The sequence below is a fragment of the Macrobrachium nipponense genome, chromosome 9 (genome assembly GCF_015104395.2).
Source record: "Macrobrachium nipponense isolate FS-2020 chromosome 9, ASM1510439v2, whole genome shotgun sequence".
In the NCBI taxonomy this organism is placed as follows: Eukaryota; Metazoa; Arthropoda; class Malacostraca; order Decapoda; family Palaemonidae; genus Macrobrachium; species Macrobrachium nipponense.
Genome location: NC_061110.1, coordinates 87,316,110 through 87,323,609, shown reverse-complemented (window position 1 = coordinate 87,323,609; position 7,500 = coordinate 87,316,110). Strand labels below are relative to the sequence as shown.

General features: G+C 32.4%; 1 protein-coding gene across 1 annotated transcript in view; it reads left to right on the top strand.

Annotated features, from left to right (window-relative positions):
- Positions 1-7,500, top strand: part of LOC135218636 (basement membrane-specific heparan sulfate proteoglycan core protein-like) — a gene marked incomplete in the record, with an annotated part of 87,013 nt that overhangs the window by 569 nt on the left and 78,944 nt on the right. The window contains 1 exon segment of the mRNA XM_064255076.1: positions 3,416-4,006.

The following is a 7,500-nucleotide window of genomic DNA, read 5'->3' as shown; positions in this document are numbered from 1 at the left end:
TAAGTATGTATGCATGTTCAATGATATCTTAAAACTAATTTTAAATTGTAGGTACACTTTTAGTTTATATATACTGTAAGTTTTAGTATAAAGTATACAAATCATTATGCTTCTGTGTTGTTTTAATATATTTTATCGTTCATTCATTCATTAATATATTCTACACACACACACACACACACCACACATATATATATATATATATTATATATAGTGTGTGCATATGTATATGTATATATATATATGTATATATATATATATATATATATATATATATATATATATATATATATATATATATATATATAGATATGTGTGTGTGTGTGTGTGTGTGTGTGTATTTACATACAGACATACAGACACACACATATGTATATATAATATATATATGTATATATATATGTATACTCTCATACATACATACATACTTCTAACTATTTACTTTGGTCGTTTTTATATTAAAAGAATATATATATATATATATATATATATATATATATATATATATATATATATATATATCAATCTTTATTATATTGCAAAGATAAAGATTTAAAGCAATCAATGATTGCTTGAAGACACACACACACACACACACACACATATATATATATATATATATATATATATATATATATATATATATCTATATATATATATATATATATATATATATATATATATATATATATATATATATATATATATATATAAGTCATATCACATTTCCGTGATTCATATACATATATCGAGCTACAATGTCCTGTTTAATATCTAATTCGCTCTACCTCGGAATTAATATATTTTCATATATGCTTAACCGAAGGGGAATTTTTTCTCGATAATAGATTTGCCTGGACCAGGGCGCGAACCTATGGATCCTTTCAAACCCAGGAACGTCAGTGAAGCTTTACCTACTACACCACCGCGGTGGTGTAGTAGGTAAAGCTTCACTGACGTTCCTGGGTTTGAAAGGATCCATAGGTTCGCGCCCTGGTCCAGGCAAATCTATTATCGAGAAAAAAATTCCCCTTCGGTTAAGCATATATGAAAATATATTAATTCCGAGGTAGAGCGAATTAGATATTAAAGGACATTGTAGCTCGATATATATATATATATATATATATATATATATATATATATATATATATATATATATATATATATATATATATATGTGTGTGTGTGTGTGTGTGTGTGTGTTTTATATTCGCATACATAAATACCTAGGTAAATACATAACTACTTGCATGACGTGTGTGTGTATATATATATGCATATACATACATACATACATGCATACATATATACTATATGTATATATATATATATATATATATATATATATATATATATATATCTACAGAATCAGAAAACTCTGAGTAAGCCTAATGCTAAAGTAATAATTTGTTCATACTCTTTCACACTCAAGTCTTGGACCTCCAGGGGTAGGATATTGGAGCGCAGAAAAATAATGGATTGGCATGTGAAATTTAGATCACATATATATATTCTCTCTCTCTCTCTCTCTCTCTCGCTCCTCTCTCCTCGTCTCTCTCTCTTCTGTCTCGCTTATCTCTTCTTCCGGTCATTTTTATTTATTTTATTTTTTTTTTCTAAATTGTTATCTGGTTTCAAGTGAATTTATAGAGAAGGATTAAAGTAAAGTAATGTACTTAATTGGCAGATTATTTTTGTGCTTCCATCATCCAAAATTCATTTTTAGCTTAGTATCTTTATTAAGTCTTATTCCCCTACAATAAATTAACCCACATTCATCAGACCCAATAATTGAGGTGAATTGACGTCAATAATTGACAGTTTTTTTTTTACCTTCCAGGATAGCTTTTAATTTAATTTTTTACTATTATTTCGTTAAATTTATTTAGCCAAGATACAGCCCTTGAGCCCGGATTCGCACACAATGATTGTCAGTCATGTTAATAAAAAATAGTTAAGTGACATGATTTGCATACTTTCTCAGTCATGTCAATAAAGTAACATCGTTAAGTGACATGTTTGGCATACTTTCATCCATCAGGGGTACATTTAATGTAATATTTTACTCACTTTTATTCTTCTACATTCTTTTAGCTAATATTGATCCACAGAAACCGGTTTGAGACAGCAATTATTGTCAGTTAATTATTGTCAGATGACACAACGTAAAGAGAACACGCGCACACAGAAACCAGTCAGTCACACCAGCAAATGATACAACGCTGTTTGCGAGTTGCCTGCGAGTCCTCCCCCTCCCCAACTCTCCCCCCCACCCCCTCCCAGCCGAAATAATCGACTTTGTACATGTATGCCTTCCATTTGTATGCAAACTGTCGTAGCAGCTTCTCTCCCACGCCCCTGAGAAGGCTGGCGGGAAGGCGGGCGGGAGCCTTTTGTCCTTCGTCCTCCTCCTCCTCCTCCTGTTCGGACTTCTAACGGCGCGGAATTGGATATCAAATGACTCTTATAAAATCCCACCCCCCTCCCCCCCTCCCACTCCACCCCCCCTCCGCTTGCTTGCTTGCCTGTCTGCCTTCCTCCTCTGGAGTGAATTCTCGGGGGAGATGGTTATTACATCTGTTTGTTGTTTATTTTTTATTTTTTTATTTTATTGACTTTTTTATTTTATTTTGCTTGGCGTTTCGAGGGATTTTTATATTTTAATATAGTCACAGATGATTCAGAATATTATTATAAGCTGTATTTAAAGCCATACATACGTTTCATTGTATTCTTATACATACCTATACTGATCCAATTACACACACACACACACACACATACACATACACATATATTCAATGTAGCAAGAAGGAACAAATACTTTTCGTTTAGTATATCCTGCATTTTCAAGTTCACACTGAATATAGTAATAGAAGTTGACAGACCTATATATACAAAAAACAAAGAGGGACAGGGTTTTATATATATATATATATATATATATATATATATATATATATAATAAATATTATATATATATATATATATATTTATCATATATATGTATATATAAAACAGAACACCTCTTTACAAAGAATTATGACGTAAGACCAACACTACACACGCAGCATTGTCACTCCAAATCGTAAAAAAAAAAAAAAAAAAAAAAACAAATCTCTTTTATTTCAGCGGGCAATTTAGCGGTCGTGTGTTTAGGAGATTTCGGCTCTATTTGCTTTTAAGAGCCGCTTCCGGAAACCGAATTGTTAACACAACAAAAGTTTATGAATTTCAATTAGGGTGGGGATTTTTCATATGCTCCCAACACTTGACAAATGAGGTTGGCATTCTGCTGTTATTTATGGTTAAAGCTTTATGTTTTTTATCTGATTATTTTTCTTATTGTGATGACGATGAAGATTAGTTGTTTAGATGTGTTGTTTCATTGCTTCTCGTTCGTTCTCTATAGTTCTCGGTGAAGACAGTGATAAGAAAAGTTGAGAAAAGTGAAAATTGATAACAGGCATTGTGAGTTGAAATCTCAGATTTGTGCTTCATCTGAAAAAACTATCCGCAAACTGAACGAAAAAGAAAAACTGAAATAACGGAAAGGAAAATAGAAGAAGAAAACAAACAATAACTAACTGGAAGTAAAAAAAAAGAGAGAGAGAGATTCCTCTTCTTCAGTCAGGAGAAGGGGGAAAACAAACAATAACTAACTGGAAGTAGAAAATAAACACCACAGCATCCTCTTCTTCAGTCCGGAGAAGGGACCAAGCTAAAGTAAAAAAATCATTCCCGAAAAGGACGGATTTAGGACCCCCTTCATGACCGAATTGGTGGCAGTAGCTCGCTGGGACCACATCCTGAAGGCATATCGTAACTGCTGCCGCGCCCTAGAGAAACCAAAATAGATAAGGAACTGAATAGGAAGTTGGAAGTTTGTCTGATCACATATTTGAAAGCGGCTGGAGAAGAAGGTTGAGCCGTTTCCTTAGAGGTTATACAAGGAAGGAGGGAGTTGGTTAACAGATTGTTGAAGTAGCTGAGGTTTCATTGGGTGAGTACGTTTTTGGTGTTGATTAATTCTACCTTATGGATATTTATATGTGTGTGTGTATGTATATGTATTTATGTATCTATGTATGTATGTATGTAATGTATCTAATAAAAGGAGCCCATTAAAACGCCAAACATTTACCAGTGCAGTCATGTAAAACGCCAGAACATTTTTATCAGTCATATAATGTATATATACTTCATGTACACAGCTGAAATATTGTACATATAAGTTATATCTATAATCAGGCTTCCCCAACCATTTTGTAAAGGATATATGTTCATATATCCCATGTGTCATTGACCATTTATATTTATATTGATACCCAAGCTTTTTTCAAATTATTTTTCGATGCATATTTATTCATTCATACGTATTCATACATCCCATCTGTTATTGGCTATTTATATTCATATTTATAATCAAGCTTTTTAATTCAGTTTTCTAAGCATATTTATTCATAATTCCCATCTGTCATTGACTATTTACATTCACATTTACACTCAAGGTTTTTAATTCACGATTCAAAGCATATGAATTTATAATTCCCATCTGTTATTCGCCATTTATATTTGTATTCATACTCAAGCTTTTTTTTAAATATGTATTCATAATTCCCTTCTGTCATTGGCAATTGATTTTCCCGATATTACGCGAATTCATCTGAGCCCAAACAAGGTCAACTTATGCCTTAAATATATTACGGGGATTAAATTTAAATAATTTATTTCGATTTTATGTCATTGCTTCACCTCTTCATAAACCCAGAACATTCTCCTGACGGGAAGTCGTGTCTAAAGCGATGCCAAAACAATCATGGCAATTTAAGGGTTTGTTTTCATCATCATTAGCTTCATTGAGGGAAGAATGCTTTCACCTCTGCCGCCTTTCGCTGCGCTTCAAGGTCGTTCAATAACTCGCTGGATACACCTGTCATTTATCTTCACTTCCTCCATAGCAAGAGAGCGATTATTATTTTTTTACCCGGGCATGACCGAACTTGCTTCTTGTTTTTTTTATCCGGTTACGTTTAATATCGAGATGTGTTTGTTTTTTATAAGTGAACTTTCTAGATCGTGTATTTCCGCGGTTATGTTATGAACGGGACGCTCGTGAGAATAACATATATATATATATATATATATATATATGAATGCCTCTTACTGTGATACAACAGTACGTTATGAAGATAAAAGGTCCATAAAACACTATTTGAACGTTGCAACCATATATTTCGTGCACTTCCTTCTGTGCTCTTGATCACTTGTAAAATATCCAAATAGTATTTTAGGGGCCTTTTATCTTATACTTCACACACACACACACACACACACACACACACACACATATATATATATATATATATATATATATATATATATATATATATATATATATACATACATTTATATATGCTTACACAATATTATACATGTATGTATGTATGCATATATACATGTATGTATGTGTATATCAAGGCCCTTTGACTAATGATACCATAGGACTGAAATCGTCAGCCAAAGGAAACCTCCAAACTCACGGGCCCCATAAATATGGAGAAAATGGGATTCGCTTATGACAAGAACGAGATAAATAACCCGGATTTATCTCTGTCAGATCTCTCCGACTCAGAGATGTACGGCGGTCGAGTTATTAATAACTCGGTCGTGAAAATTGAAGCGTTTATTCTCCACATTCTGCGGCTCAGTATTATTATTATTATTATTATTATTATTATTATTATTATTCCCTACGTAATTATAGGTGAAGAGACGAATGTTTAAACCTCTCGCGACGCTGAATAGAGATCAAGAAAAATTCTGTGATGACATAATTGTTCTCTCTCTCGTGAGTCGGTTCGGAACAATGGAGGATGGATCAGCTGTGGATAGAATAAGGGATAGAGAGAAAAATTGCAATAGGAAGAATAATAAGAGGATAGGAAGAAAGAGGAAATAGAATGAATAAAGAGGTAGAAAGAATAAGAGCATTATGAATGATAAAGAGAGGGCAAGAATACTGGGATAGAAAGAAAAAGGAGATAGGAGGAAGAAGAAGAAGATAGAGAGAATAAGGAGATAGAAACACTAAGATGACAGGAAGAAGACCACGACAGAAAGAATAGATAAAAAGAACGAATAGCGATATATATATATATATATTATATATATATATATATATATATATATATATATATATATATATATATATATATATAATGAATAAGGAGACAGAAAGAAGAAGCACATAAAAAGAATGAGATAAAAAGGAATAAGGAGATAGAAAGAATGCATAAGCAGAAAGAAGGAAGGAGGAGACAGAAATGATAGCGAGAGAGAACAGAAAGTTTTAATGGGCTGGTAAAGGCGTTTGTCAATGCGAGGCAATGAGTATTGCCTCAGTTTCCCAGCTCCCGGTGGTAGGTCGGTGGAGAGAGAGAGAGAGGAGAGAGAGAGAGAGAGAGAGAGAGAGAGAGAGGGTGGGAGCGATTCGTCGCATTTTATCAACAGGAGCAAAAAAATTTTCCGAAAACTGGTGTTTGGAATGTGGCCATCTTGTCGTGAGTGTTTTCGGTTACGCGTTTCATAAATAATTGGCCATTACAGCTTATTGTCGATATTTCCATTTAAATTCTTAGTGATTTCTTCACGAGATAATTGACGTGGGAAATATGATTTTAAATAATAAAAATAACGGGAACTTATCGTCCATAAATAATTTGGGTATTTACAATCATATCATGCGAATTATTATAAATTATTTGTATATGCACTCCTATGATCCTTCGCACACACAAAATAATACGTGCATACATACCTACATACATGCGTCGTACGTACGTACGTAAACACAGGCGTGGGCACACACGCATGCGTATAATACTATATATATATATATATATATATATATATATATATATATATATATATATATATATATTAAATATACATACGTATGTATGTATGTGTGGGTTTGTGTATCCAATACAACGATATAAAAATGAAAACTATATGAGTATTATTATTATTATTATTATTATTATTCATTTATGAAATGAAAAACTCGAGACGGCCAGACGTTGGGAAAATAGATCAAAGGAAAGAAGAGAGAGAGAGAGAGAGAGAGAGAGAGAGAGAGAGGAGACGAGAGAGAGAGAGAGAGAGAAAGAGAGAGAAGAGAGTTTAGCCTGAAACGGACCGTGCAAAAGGGGACTTTTCTTCTCTGGCTAAAGTGAAGCCTAAAACGAATGAATCCTTAGACAGTTTCACACAGCTTTTAGATATTTCGCTGTTGATAGGAATTCTGTAACGCAGAATTTTTTTTGTATGTCTAAAGAAATATGAAGGGCTTAGGTTATGTGAACCGGCCAGCTGCTTAATCAGGATATATATATATATATATATATATATATATATATATATATATATATATATATATATATATATATATATATACATATATATATATTATATATATATATATATATATATATA